Raw genomic sequence first — 15,725 nt, 5'->3', positions numbered from 1 at the left:
GCCCAATTAATACTACATTGTAATTACACTGATATTGCACATATGGCCAGAAAGATTAGGCCATTGCCTAAAGACAAATACTTCTTCACTAATTACAGAGCAGACCCATCAAAAGGGAAACAATACTCAAGAACACAGAGAAATCAAGAATCAAGAGTAATATTTTTGTAAGCAATTATTTTAGGGAGCAAGTGATGGCCTTCTCTCTTTACTTTCATATTGGATCATATCAAAAATTTCTATTTTCATAACAAATAAAAACGTGATTCACTAGGCTTTCCAATATTCTATTCATGAAAACAGTAATATTTTTAAACAATTTACTTGCCAAAATAATCCTAACTGACATAGTTTTTAAAAAATTTTCTCTTAGCCTGATCAGGCAGTGGCGCAGTAGATGGAATGTCGGACTGGGATGCGGAGGACACAGGTTCAAGACCCCGAGGTCGCCAGCTAGAGCGCAGGCTCATCTGGTTTGAGCAAAAGCCCACCAGCTTAAACCCAAGGTCGCTGGCTCCAGCAAGGGGTTACTCAGTCTGCTGAAGGCCCACAGTCAAGGCACATATGAGAGAGCGATCAATGAACAACTAAGGTGTTGCAACGCGCAACGAAAAACTGATGGTTGATGCTTCTCATCTCTCGGTTCCTGTCTGTCTGTCCCTGTCTGTCCCTCTCTCTGACTCACTCGCTGTCTCTATAAAAATAAATAAATAAATAATAAAAACATATGTTTTCTGTGCCATCATTGTTCCAGCTGGGATAGTCAGCTAGTAACAAAAGATAGTTTCAGGAAATTTTTAAATGAGTTCTTTCATCAAAGATGGATGGTATCGGGATTCCAGAATATTCAAATGGAAAATGACTGGCAACTCCTTGAGAGCCCTAGAAGCTATCATTTGTGGAAAACTTTCCAACTAACCAGGGGCTATAAAAGCCCCATAAATTGTTTACAGGGCAGATACCTTGAAATAATAAGATGAAGTCATTTCAAAATCTTTGCATGTGATGATAATACACTACGGAACAGTCAATGCCGAGGAACGTCATTTCCAGAACTTGAGCTTCAGAAAGTAAAAGTCTGTTCTGTGCTAGACTACATTCAATGGCTGGCTAGACACCCTTAGGAAGCAAACATTTCTAAGACTTCCAGCATCATTTCTCACTTCTCATAGCCCTTGTGCCTTGCAGCCTAATGCTTATGATTTCTAAGAAAATCCCTATCCCTTCAGTTTAGAATGGAAAAGGAATGAGCAAATAAAGCCACTTTGTTCCTTCAGAAGCTTTTTTAAAAAAGGCAATAAACACAAAGGTAGAGACCACATGACAAATAAACTTAATTGGTGAGTACACATGCAACAGTATACAGATGATGTAGTAGAGGATTTTACACCTGAAACTTATATGATGTTTTAAACAATGCTAGCACAATAAATTTAATTACATTTTTAATAATTTAAAAATAATAACCTGATTTTGAAAAGAAAGTTTGGCGTCAGCAAGGTGCTACCTAACATGGGGGGTGTAGCAGAGACTTCGAAGAATGTGACTGTCTATCCGGCCGTGGCAATGCATTTTAGTTTAACAAACATGCCAAGGGCCAGCTGCCCTTCTATGAGCCACAGAATATGAGCTCATTTACTCTGTAACAATTTTAATGAAGAAGGTACTTCTATCATCTCTGCATAAGTGAAGAGGACCTGAGCCAGTTCTCAAAGTCACACAGCAGTTAAGTGGCAGAGCCAGGACTCAAACCAGGCAGTCTGGCACCAAAGGTCGTACCCTTATCCACTGCACTACAGGAATCTTGGCCAGAAAGCAAAACAAGTAGGCAAAGTGTGGATATAGAAGCTGCTTTACAGCCTAGAGTCTGGGCATTTAATACCATGGCCATCACTGAAAGGCCACTGAGCCCTCAGGGCCCTGATCCATCTGGGTGTTCAATTACTACTCTATATTCCCTGACTCAAACACTCTCGCCCACCCCCACACACAGGGCACACTGCTCGTCAACCTTTACCTTTGTTCCTCACTCTTCTCTCACAGAAAAGCCCTCTCTGCCCTGGTCTGCCAATTTCCATGTATATCTTAGGTCTCTCCTCAAGTTCACTCCTTCCTGGAGCCTTCCCTGACCATATCCCCAGGCCCTCACTCCCTGTACAGGTCTCTGGGCTCCTACGGCAGCCTCTGAACATCTCTACAGTCATATGGCATTATCCCACCTACCACACGCTGTGTGCCTTAGCCATCTTCCTAACCTGGTCCACCACTGACACTCTTACACCAGCAATGTAGAGACTTCAGATGAAGCAAATAAAAAATAATAGGTAGAAAATGATGAAATAGAAATCTCTAGAAGCTAAGTATAGAAATTGATATATTAAGCAGTCCGAAAGGGCTCTTCTTTTAATATCTATACTAATTAGTGAAAATATATAACCCATGTTCTAATACAGAAGCTATCCAAGTAGGACATCCTATTAAAGGAGATGATAAAAATCAGTGTTAGAAAAGACTACAACTACACACTCCAGTAACAACTGAGCAAACTAAATGGACAACAGAAATGAAGAACTGATCCTGACATTACATGAAGAGTAGCCCTAAGGCAGGGATGAATGATAGAAAACTTGCCACTCTAAAAACAATATTCATTACACAAAATTTTATTAGAAAACCAAATGAATCATTCACTAGATATGCAAGTTCAAATGATGTGTTCTATGACAACTCCCTTTCCTACTGAGGAAACCAAGCACACAGATCCCTAGATACATTAAGAAAAAAACTGAGATAAATAAAAATATATGGAACTGGAGAGCTACTGATTCACCATCATAAAAGTAATGGTGACAATAGGACACCAGTAGATTTACTGAAAACATTAGAGATGATGAAATAACATTTAATCATGCTTGACAGAACATGCATTGCAAGGTACAGGTGCGAAGGGCGAGGAAGCATAGGCCACGCTGAGTTAAACAGAATGTCCTATGGATTGTTCTTTGGAAATGTCCCGAGAACTCAATTCTTGGGGATTTATTCCTTTACGCAAGCAGCCACGTACCTAACTTTCCCAGGTAAGTTTTTAAGCCACTTCACCCGCTCGTTGTATAAATCACCACACAAGATATACTTGATCTTGGTGAAAACCAGAGGATACTATGAGAATATGAGGGGCCACCAAAGAGGGGTCACATGCAGAGGAAAGTTTAAAAATCACCTTTGGCCCTGGCCGGTTGGCTCAGTGGTAGAGCGTCGGCCTAACGTGCGGAGGACCCGGGTTCGATTCCCAGCCAGGGCACACAGGAGAAGCGCCCATTTGCTTCTCCACCCCTCCGCCGCACCTTCCTCTCTTCCCCTCCCGCAGCCGAGGCCCCATTGGAGCAAAGATGGCCCGGGCGCTGGGGATGGCTCCTTGGCCTCTGCCCCAGGCGCTAGAGTGGCTCTGGTCGCAACATGGCGACGCCCAGGATGGGCAGAGCATCACCCCCTGGTGGGCAGAGCGTCGCCCCCTGGTGGGCGTGCCAGGTGGATCCCGGTTGGGCGCATGCGGGAGTCTGTCTGACTGTCTCTCCCTGTTTCCAGCTTCAGAAAAAAAAAAAATCACCTTTGGTATTTGCTAATAAAACTTAGTGACCATCAATGGGATCTCAGTTCCTGAGAAGAAGGGGGGCTGATACTAACTGAGGGCTTAGTGTAAAGTCTATCCAAGTACTTTTTATGTATATGATTTGATCCTTTCCATCTACAATCCTGTATTTTTCCATTTTTGAAACAAATGAGAAAACAAAAGCTTTCAATGCACAAGAAACCTACTCAAATTCATCCGACCACCACACAGTACTTGTGGACTTTCCACCACCCGTCATTATCTTAAATGAGATGGCAGCTTAATACACGCACGGATGAACAATTATACACCCAGTACAAGCAAAGTATTTTTACTAAGTGAACCCAAGTTTGTAAAAGTCTCAATTAGCGTGTTATGTAATGGACAGGTGATTCCTGAATTTCTGTTTTTGCTATTTCAAATCCTATTAAAAATAAATAACATGGCAGAAGACAGCTATTGTACTGAAGTTGATAAATTAACATATTTGAAAGTCTCTTCCAGTCTATTTATGGTAGTAGCCCTAAGGTCTTCCTAAAAATGCCTTGTCACCTCAGGATATTCTGCTTAACTTTATAAAGGAGATGCCTCCAAATTCTTCAGTATGATCAGCAAAGATTTAGATTCTAGTTTGAATATGTTCACTTTCTGCAGTGAAAACCCCAGTGGGAAAAGCGGCAGATATATCTACAGCCTACTTTGTCTTGCCAACCCCAGCAGGAAGCAGCTCACGTTCTCAGTGCCATGGCACAGACTTCTGGGAACAGCCTTTAATACTTCATCCATTCCCTTCTGAAACTCTTTAGATTTTAAGTAGGTGAAAATATCAAGATAAGGCTTTGATCACAACTTTTAGAGTAAGTTGGTAAAAAGCACATATGATTGCACTCCATGTATTGTATTTATGACTAAGAAGATTGCTGCCACTTGCAATCAGCGACAACTTTTATATTTCCCTCTCTTTCAAAGTCTCAAGGTGTGTGATCAGATGCTCTTTGTCTCAATGTTCAGAGTCTGTGAGTTCCAGGAATGGTCCGATGCATACATTACTTAATATATGGAGTTCCACTTACTATGAGACTAAGCATGATCACCTTCCTTTAAGTAATGTCCAGGTTCTCTTGGTGTTACAGGAGGCTTATTAGAGCCATTGACAATGAACCACACAACCAATTCTTACAACAGAAAAGTTAAGCTACTTTTATGACACCTGGGGACCAAGTTTATAACACCTCTGTATTTTAGGTTTCTCATCTTGAAAATGACTGATCGAGTCCTAGATACCTCTAACAGTCATCCAGGTTGTAATATCATATTATTCCATTATTTTAAGAATAACAGAAATGGAAGGCACTCTATAAATCAACAACTGTAATAACTACTATTTAAGTGCTTACCAAGATAGACATTGTGCTGTTTTATACTCGTTTAGATAATTTAATCCTGCTAACATCTCTGCCAGACATATATTATTCTTCTTATTTTATAGGTAAAGAAATAAAGATTAAGAGAAATTAAGTGAATTAACCAAAGGGACACATGGCAAGTAAGAGGTAGTACTGGGCATGGGAACCCATTTTTGCCTGGTTCTGAAACCCAAAATTAAGACTATGGTTTCCATATTACTTGATTTTTTAAAAAATATGTGTAGTATTTAATTAAAACAGTTCAGGTTGTGTGAACTCAAGACTAGAAAATATGACACTGCAAGTAAAGCAAAGGTGTGTGTGTGTGTGTGTGTGTGCGTGTGCGCACGTGTGTAATACATACTTTAAATAACATGCTCTGTGTTTAATACTGTATTGTTTAAAAACCCATAACATACATAAACATTAAGTTATTCAGGTATCAAACTTCCTAGAAATGAGAAATGATTAGAAACTTGGATACCCCAAAATATCTAATGAATGTCAAAATATTTTATAATATGCATAAGATATTGGTCTTATTATAATATTAGACCTTCTTCAATTTTTAGAAGTCACATAATAATTCATCATGATTCATTCCATTTAGCAGAGTTTCATATTTGCAAATATCTAATAAAAATATTAAATCCTAAACTGAAATACAATTCATACCCAGTTTCTATTTTTTTAAATCATAATTACAATTCCATGTGTTGAATTAAAAAAAAATACTTAGAAGATTATACAAGGATATAAAGGAAACAGAAATAAAACCCTACATGTTCAATATTATGGTATAATTTATGTTGTCACTCTAGACATACTTGACAATATAAAGAGGGCTCCTAGTATGGTGTAAGATACAACTGGCCTCAGGTCAGAGATATGCACTTTTTTTGACCACGCACTACAGATAGGTACAGCTCTTGGACAATCTGAACAGCAGGGAACTTTGCATTGCCACTTTTGCCCTGAGTTCTTCCTTCTTCCTTTCAGCTTTCTGCTTCGAGGTCCTGAGGCACATCCCTAGATGATGAACAATAATTTAATTTACATTCTCTAAGATATATGAGTTTCAATATTCTATTCTTAAAGATGATAACTTTCTGGAAAGGGATAACTGAAAAAATGAGAATTTTAGGTACTCAGGCAAGCACGTGGGGGAAGAGATGGCATACTTTCTACGATCCTTGTGCAGGTAAGCTGGCCTCCACTCTGCCCTCTCTTCCCGTGGCTATCAGTCAAGGTGTTGTGCCAGGCACAGAGCCACCCACAATGAGCAGGCAAACTGAAGCCATGGGAACCAGAGCTGGGATTCTTACAAGAAATCAAATGGGGATTGTAAGACAGATCTTTGTTTTGCAAAGTTCTGGGAAAATAACTCTAATATAATAAGTAGGTCTCCAAGTTATTAGTTTGTGTGTAAGATGGGGAGGACTGAGGATACCAATCTTCCCTATAATAAAGTTGATCAGCAACAGCCTAAAATCAGTGCTAGAAATATCCACTCACTAAATACAAACAAATGATCAAACTTAAGCTATTGCAGGGGTCGGGACCCTGTGACTCGCAAGCCAGATGTGGCTCTTTTGATGGCTGCATCTGGCTCGCAGACAAATCTTTAATAAAAATAATAATAACGTTAAAAATATAAAACATTCTCATGTATTACAATCCATTCATTTCCTACTACTCATGTTCACGGTTGCAGGTGGCTGGAGCCAATCACAGCTGTCCTCTGGGACAACACCAAATTTTTATTGGATAATGTGCAACGTACACGGGTCGTTGTATGGCTCTCACGATATTACATTTTAAAATATGTGGCGTTCATGGCTCTCTCAGCCAAAAAGGTTCCCGACTCCTGAGCTATTGGCTTCCATAGTTATCCAAAATAATTTTCCCATAGAAAAACTGAAACAGGTGTTTCAAAGAATTTATATAATGTAGTATTAAGACCTGTCATTGTCAAGGTTCTGTCAATATTGTTCAGAATAACACAACTGACCTGACTGACATGCACTTTTTTTTTTTTTTTTGTATTTTTCTGAAGCTGGAAACGGGGAGAGACAGTCAGACAGACTCCCGCATGAGCCCGACCGGGATCCACCCAGCACGCCCACCAAGGGCTACGCTCTGCCCACCAGAGGGCGATGCTCTGCCCCTCTGGGGCGTTGCTCTGTGGCGACCAGAGCCCCTCCAGCGCCTGGAGCAGAGGCCAAGGAGCCATCCCCAGCGCCTGGGCCATCTTTGCTCCAATGGAGCCTCGGCTGCGGGAGGGGAAGAGAGAGACAGAGAGGAAGGAGGGGGTGGGGGTGGAGAAGCAAATGGGCGCTTCTCCTGTGTGCCCTGGCCGAGAATAGAACCCGGGTCCCCCGCACGCCAGGCCGACGCTCTACCGCTGAGCCAACCAGCGAGGGCCAAGATGCACTTTTTAAAACTAAACAGAGAATAGCATAACATGCACATTTTTTATTCGATTTCATTTGTGAATGTATGTCACCTTCCCCCAACTACGGGGCCATTCTTTTTTAAACACAATGAAAAGGAATGCATAAAGTTTAAAATGGTTTTACTGCGTAAAGTTAACATCTTAGGCACTAAATCACATGACTTGTCCCAAAGTCAATTGATAGGGGTAGTGTCGCTTTTTTAAAAAGGGAGGAATACAGACCAAGAAATTGACAAAGGTAATGAATCTGGAGCCTAAGAGTCTTGTGCAAGCTGACCAAAGAGAAAAATAAATTTTAATAAAATGCAGGTGTCACTTTGGCTTGGCTACATATGATCAACAAACTTCTCTGCATATCCTTTCAGAGGGGACCTAAGTCACAGGAATTTATATATTAGTCAGAAATTATCTATGAGATGTACCGGCTAGTCACATGAAGGTTGTACCTGTCTGAGAAAATCAGAAAAATCCCTGGGGGTATGTACATCTCTATTACTTAGGATGATTTTCCCTCGTGGGTCCTCTGGGTTGTCTTAGAAAACATGCAAACAAAGAGGTCAAATGCAGAATCCATCTTAAAGGAGAGAGAGGCTTCATCAAGCTTGAAATCCAAGAGGGTGTATTCCCACTGGGTTATTCCCCAAACTGGGTATTTCCATCTTACAATTAAAATATCACATGGCAGACATCCAATGACTGTGTCTCATCAATCTCCGGGATGATTTCTTTTCAATCTCGGTTTTGAATTATCTCCAGGAACAGCAGATGACGCCAAGGATATAAAAGATGTGCTCTGAACACTGACTGCAAGCTCTATCTTAACCAGAACTTCACCACCTGGACCTCTCTCTGAAGGTCCACACAATGTGAACTGACACATGAAATTTCACCTCCTGTATTGTCAATCGTTTACTTTCTAGTTATGAAAAATTATTTCGTTACAACAAAATAGGCTCTAAACTCTCAAAATAAATTTAGATATGTGCTAAAACTTGGTGTCAAATATTTAAAACAATCATTAATGGTGTCTTGAAATAATCATATTTCTCAAAATATAGAATGAGAAAGGCTCAAAAATATTCACAGTAATAATGCACAATAGGAAATCATTACCAGCTAAATGAGAGCTCTAATTCAGAATACGGAGAAAATCAGGTGTTATCTGATTTTCTATCTGAACATGAGATAGTCTCATTTAGGAATTAATTCTCAGTGCCATCTGTGTAAGACAATCTTAATTTGGCATAACATTATTCTGTCTCATATACACCTGCTTGTCCTCTGGACTCTGAAATAAAAACAGCAATTTTTCAACTACAATAGTTCTCATCTTCTTTAATTAATATAGATATCGAAATAAAAAATAAAACTCAGCTTTAGGCCAATAGTATTTTAGTTACTTCACAGAATAAGGCAAAGGATTCAGAATTCTTTTGGTTATTTTAAATTATTCAAAAACAGTACTGTAATAATAATAATAATAATAAAAAGAAAATGTGTTTTTTGCAAGGAATCTTCTAGAAAAGTCATTAAGATAACATGGAAATAAAGACCCAGGAAGATCGATGTCATAATGGTAATAAAATGCAAGCATCCACGTTTCTGGATATCAACTGGAGACAGCATCAATTAATCTCTTTTTTTGTTGTTGAACCTTAGTTTTAAGTCTCTCATGCTTATCAATTTTTAAGTAACAAATGAAAAGCTGAGTAAAGGATGAAATTCAGACTGTTATGTTTTTTTTTAACTCAATAATCAATCTGTACATCACTGAGAATTACAAAATGAAGAACGAATAAAGTTCTGCATTCAATTTTACTAAGAGGGCCAAACTCAATAAAATCCACAGCAAATGATTTGTAAAGAGGAGGGGAAAAGTTAACTACGCTACTAAAAATATCTACCCAATTTCTTATATACTAATTTTCATGTTGTAGCACATGGCTGCTCTACCTTTAATCATCATAAATATTTATAACAAGGCCAATGTCCTCGGGCTTTTGATTCAGGATATAAATTGCCCTCTAAGTAATTAACTGCTGAAATTACCCATTTGTCTAAAATTAATTTTATACTAAGAAACAAACCACTAGTTAATAGTGAATAGTTATTTCAGAATGCCATACTGAGAACAGACATACTTTGTAGGCAATTAAAGTAGCAAAGTGATTCTGGAAATTTAGTTCAACTGGCAATTTTCCTTATGAGTCTATTCTAGTACAGACAAGAAATAAACAGCAAGAAAGATAAAACTTTTAACAGATGTTTTGCTGGGAATTAGTACAAAATTTCCGTGAAATTTATTATGAAATCATGAATTCCATGCTATTCCAATTGTTCTTTTCCCCCTCCACTCTTCAGTGACATATGACCTTTGTAATGCTTGAAATTCTACCTCATTAACACTAAAGAACAACCTCCCCAATTCTTAGGTGCATGTCACCCCATATTTTTACAATAAACAAAGATATATTGAATATAAATGAGGATATGTTCATTTTCAAATCCAAGTTAAGTATTTAAAATGTCTCTATATGTTGCCATGCTGTACGGTGATGAAACTAAAAGTCAAAATTGCTAAATTTAGAAGCAAATGAATTTGATCACCGTGTTTTCCTTCTGTTCACCATAATAAATATTCACTATTTATTACAATCCAATCATTTAGTGATCTATGAAGAATTTAGCTAAATACAAAGCCCTGAAGTTATTAAAAAAACAAAAACATTCTCTTTTAAAGATAATAGCTTATCTCACCTGGTTTTCAGATCTCCTTAAATTTATAATGAACCATTACACGGTCTTATTTTATATTGTTTTTGTTTTTAATTAACATCTAGCCCACCATTGTGAACAGCTATTAACTTAGTAAATATTATTCTTATGTTCTTCATTTTGCATTCACATATTTAAGTGACAATAAATATCACCACGTGAAAAAAATATAGTAATACATCAAACAGACATACCCATGGGACATTTGTCACTATGTCATAGTCAGACTTTTTTGAGAGTAATTTCACCTGCAGTGCAGATCCTAAATGTAACCCCGGAGGAGAGTTCTGTCTCTGAGCAGACAAATGGTGAAGAAAAGCCAGTGCATAATTAGGTGAGTGGCCTCCCCTGGAAACCAGCACGTAATAAGGGCCGCCTGCTTCTGTGCACTGCAATTCAGGTGCCAAACACAGGCATTAACAAGCTGCTTTCTACTTTTTAACTCAGAGAAGGTGAAACTATTATCTTCAATAGGAAAACAAATCTATGTGACTGAGTGCGTATCAAGTCACAAAAAATAAGCTAATTATAGTAGTTGAACCCCAAGGTCGCCAGCTTGAGCACGGGCTCATCTGGTTTGAGCAGAAGGCTCACCAGCTTGGACCCAAGGTTGCTGGCTCGAGCAAGGGGTTATTCGGTCAGCTGAAGGCCCCCGGTCAAGGCACATATGAGAAAGCAATTAATGAACAACTAAGGTGTTGCAACGCACAATGAAAAACTAATGATTGATGCTTCTCATCTCTCTCCCTTCCTGTCTGTCCCTGTCTATCCCTCTCTCTGACTCACTCTCTGTCTCTGTAAAAAAAAAAAAAAAAAAATTATAGTAGTTGAATGTACTAATCATGCCATGTAGAGAAAAGAACGTTGGACAGTCAAAAAGCCCTTTTTGATTTCAATGATCCTGATCTTGATTTTCTATCAATGCAGCAGCTGAAATGGATGAGTATTCCAGGATGCTAATCCCAGAATGGGCTCAGCTACAGCAGAATCACATAAAGAGGTGTTTTACTTTTTAAATTATATCAACATTTATTGTTTAAATTATAATCATGAAAATGTTCTTTTCAACTGAGGCATTGTTTAGTCTGAATATTTTCCTTTTTCCTGCACAATAATTTGTGTTTTTTCCCCTGATTGTTAGCAATGATCTAGTTCTTTTGTTTATGGGTTTGTTTTCCTTTGTTTCATTTTCTTTGTCGTTACCACTAGTTCAACACCAAACTCTTCTCCCACCCTGTAAGTCTGCTTGAACATATGAGGCACTCTATCTCATAACTTCATCTTATTAATCTCTCCTGGAGACTTCCGACCAGCTCCAATTGGACTGGTGAGTTACCCTCCCGCCTGGCACCTAATTGTCATCCTGAGATTGTTTTCCTCATTGTCCTTAAGATCTCCTTCACCTCCCTCCTGTGGTGGCCTCTGCTACCTGCTTTCTTTGTCTTCTCTGCCTTGGTTCATGCCAAATTCTAGTGAAGTACATGCTCAAGGAACTTCCTGAGAAGACATGCAAGGTAAGCAAAATTTCCGAGTCCTTGAACATCTGAAAATAATTATTTTACCTTCATTCTTCATTGATAATTTGTACAGAATACTAGTTTGGAAATAATTTATATCCAAATTTTCAAGCCACTATTCACTGCTCTCTCCCTTCCAGGGTTGCTGTGGAAGTCTATAGCACTGTCATTCTTGATCCTTTGTAGTAAACCTGTTCCTTTACGTAGGAACTTTTCTTTGCAACCAGTGTTTTGAAAATTTGCAGTCATGAACATTATTCTTGGTCTAATTTCTTTAAATGTTCTGGGCATTCAGTAGACCCTCTTAATCTTGAAATTCACATTATTCCCATCTTGAAAAACTATATTTTAATGAATATTACTTTAATGATTCTCTCTTCTCTATTTTTCTCCAATTATTCAGATGTTGGATACCCTGGACTAGAATTTTGAACTTATTGATACTTTTTCATTCTCCCAATTTGTATTTTATGCTCTAGTTTCTGGCAAACTTCTTCAACTTTCTCTTTCATTCTTTTTAAATTATTTTTGTTCCTTTAATTTCTATCATATTTTTAATTTCCAACACTTCTTTTGTTAACTAAGTTCTTAAAAAATAACATATTCTTGTTTTACAAAGGTACTACTCTTTCACCTTTTTGACAGTATTAATTGTAATTTCTTTCAAAGTTTTCTTTCCTATCTTCATCTATCTAATCAATGCAAGAAACTTTGCTTCCCCTAAGTTACTTATTTGTCAACTGGGATCTTTAAACTGGGATCTTTATTGTCTTCTCCTAGACTCTTCAGGTCTGTTCTCCTCAGCTGATTCAGTTCCTCACAAAGATGCTTATCATTTGCCGCCTTGAGGCATGGCTCTGACACCTGTTTTTTGAAGACCCACAGGCCATTCCTGTCTCTCCTGCTCTCCCCTACCACTCCCACCAGCCCCACCCCTGCCATATTCTGGGACACCCACTCCACCTTGCTGGCAGAGTGAGGAGCAGTGGAGGCCGTCAGATTATAAGGCAATGAATGAGAGAGCAACTCGCTAGGATTGCTAGCAAGTGTTTGTGTCCTCCAGGCTTGGGGAGAGCCATGCAGGGCCACAGGGAAGCGAGGGGAGGCTGTGGGAGGCACCCTGGGCTCTCAGCTTTGGGTCTGAACAAATGCCTACCTTTTCCTACTTCAGTGATTTTTAAAAAATTGATTCTTATTTGGGGAGATGAGAATAAAATATGTATGTGTATATATATGTGTGTGTGTGTATGTATATGTACATATATATATAAAAGCTTTGCAGGTGGATTATATTTATATTTATATATATGTATATTAAAGTTTTGTATGTATTTTAAAGCTTTGAAGGTGACTCTGCTGTGAGCCAAATTTGAAGACGTCTTAGTTGGCAACTGAGGCTTCTTGTACTCTTAAATATTCTAAGAATGGGAATGTCCAGTGCACTTTGGCAAATCCTCAAGGAGCCAAGATTTGAGTATATAGTCATGAGGAAATAAATAGCCGTGCATCAACATAATTTGCTGCCTTTCTGTTATTCACAGCAGCCCAAGAAGAGGTAAATCACATCATGCGCTTTCAGTGGCAAAAAATGTTGTATGGCATCAATCTGTGATATTAAACAATTTCTGTATGGGAACAAACAATCCCTGCTCCATAGGATGAATATCTAGACTCGCTTTTGGTGTTGCATCTGATTTTTGTGACATAATTTTTATGCTGACTGCACATCTCATTCACCTTAAGTTTCTTACCACACCCTAGGAGGCAACAACTCTTGATGTATCTAGTAAACCCTATTTACTTCCATAGTACAAGCTGTATTTGTAATAAGTACCAAACACGAAGCATTTGAAGACGAACAACCATGAGATGAAAGAAAAACTTACAAAACTTTGATTAAGAGCTGTTGAAATACAATTTCAAGGCGTTAACTTTCAAATGCTGCAAAAATCAGCAGGAACAGTGGCCCAAGGACTGTGAACACGGAGCTACTTTGTGGAATAACCTTTCTTTGTTTCACCAACAAAATGTTCCATCCAGACTGCACAAAACTAAGGACACACAATGGGTGGGTGAGAAAACTGAGGAATAATTAAAAAAATTCACTGATGCCCTGGTTCTTTGAAAAGCTTCCTTCAGTACCTTTCATCTCAATCCTGTCACTGAATTTGGAAGTCAGGAAATCAAAATTAACTTAGAGTATCTGTGGATTTGTACTGAGGCTGTTAGTCCATCCCCTGGGCTCTCCAGAGTAAAAGGCCTCTATATTCCCAGGGTTAGAGTGAAAAACAGGTGTTGATTTTGAACTCAATCAACTCTAGGAAGAGGACATTTAATGTACAAATGAAACAATGTGAGATTTTTAATTGTAAAAAACTTATGCTCATATTATGATCTTAATGTTTATTAAATATGGGCAAGATTAATGATACAAGCTCTTCATCTGTTAAAATATTTTCTCTTTTCTCTAACTACTAAAAAACCTGTCAATGGATAAAGATTTTGAATAAAAACTGACTAATCAAAAATATAAAAGAAATCTATCAATAAAACAAAAAATGAGATATATAAAAGAAACCAAGGAAATGTAAGTACCATAATAATTCTTACTTATTTAAAAATCAAGGTTTTTCAGAGGTCTTATGTTTTAAAATTGTACATTTACTGACCACCACAAAAACCCTCATTATTGATACCATACATATTACTAAGCACTTGTAACTTATTAAGAAAAAGAAAAATGCAATGGAAAATGCACAATATATATGAACAGGCAACTTATAAAAGCATCATTACAAATGGCTGAGACACTTAAGAAAAGGTGATCAATGTCATCAGCAGTCAAGAAAACACCAACATAAAAGTGATTTCATTTTTACTCATCAGAATGGCAAAAATCAAAATCACTGGTTGTGGTCAATGATTGTGAGACTAGAGAAAATTAATTCTTTAATTTACAACCTAGTGGGAAAATGTTCCAGCCAAATTCATTAAAACTGAAATCATGTCCCTTATTTACTAAAGAGAGCCCATTAACTAGATATCCAAAAGAAATGAGCGCTTAAAAGATTTTATACTAATATTCACTCTAAAATCATTCATATTAACATTATGGAAACTGCCCAAAGATCTATTTATAAGAAACAGTTGAAAATTATTCAAACTATGGACAAATATGCAGTTATTGGAAAGACTGGACTACACAGTCACATACTGATTTTAAAGGATATGCATGATATATTTTAAATTAAAAATAACATATGATAATATATGCATTCTATTTATGAAGTAAATACAAAGCTTTATAAAAACACAAAGCTCATTATCAGCAAATATACCTCTACAAGCAGAGGGAAAAGTATAAAAAAAACTCAAAAACATGTTATGTTGTAAAGAGTAGTGTAGATAATGAATGGTAAGAAATTGAGACAATTTAACTTCAGATCCATCCATAGTACTCAATTGATTCTCAGGATTATGAAATATAGTCATCGGAATTACAAATATGAGCACATCATTAAAAGTTCAGATAGAACTTGATATCTTCTAACTCCCTAAAATATTCCAAAAAAGACTTTTCTGTTTGTTTTTTTTAAATAAATTTTTATTTTAATGGGGTGACATCAATAAATCAGGGTACATACATTCAAAGAAAACATTTCCAGGTTATCTTGTCATTTAGTTCTGTTGCACACCCATCACCCGAAGAGAGATCGTCCTCCGCCACCCTCCATCCAGTTCTCTCTGTACCCCTTCCCCTCCCCCTCTCCCTCCTTTCCTCCCCCCCACCCCAAGACTTTTCTGTTTTAAGCTTTAAATTTGGGGACAATTTCCCAAGATAACTGTGAGGCCAAATCATAAAAACTTGGTGCTTTTGACACACAGTTTTTCAATTCGTAGTAAAAGAAATGAAAACGAGCAGTAGGAAATAAAAGCATTTTTATGTGTGTACATATAAATGA

The 15,725-nt window shown here is 37.7% G+C and overlaps 1 protein-coding gene and 1 non-coding gene across 6 annotated transcripts in view; one reads left to right on the top strand and one right to left on the bottom strand.

Annotated features, from left to right (window-relative positions):
* The window catches only part of CDK14 (cyclin dependent kinase 14), a 635,411-nt gene that overhangs the window by 298,786 nt on the left and 320,900 nt on the right, over nucleotides 1-15,725 (bottom strand). The gene's annotated exons all lie outside the window — the stretch shown is intronic.
* TRNAV-AAC (transfer RNA valine (anticodon AAC)) lies at nucleotides 3,226-3,301 on the top strand. Its single transcript has one exon. It is a non-coding gene; the product is annotated as a tRNA-Val (tRNA).

Source organism: Saccopteryx bilineata, chromosome 7 (genome assembly GCF_036850765.1).
Source record: "Saccopteryx bilineata isolate mSacBil1 chromosome 7, mSacBil1_pri_phased_curated, whole genome shotgun sequence".
NCBI lineage: Eukaryota > Metazoa > Chordata > Mammalia > Chiroptera > Emballonuridae > Saccopteryx > Saccopteryx bilineata.
Note: the sequence above shows the minus strand (reverse complement) of the source record. Positions and strands in the feature narration are given on the sequence as shown.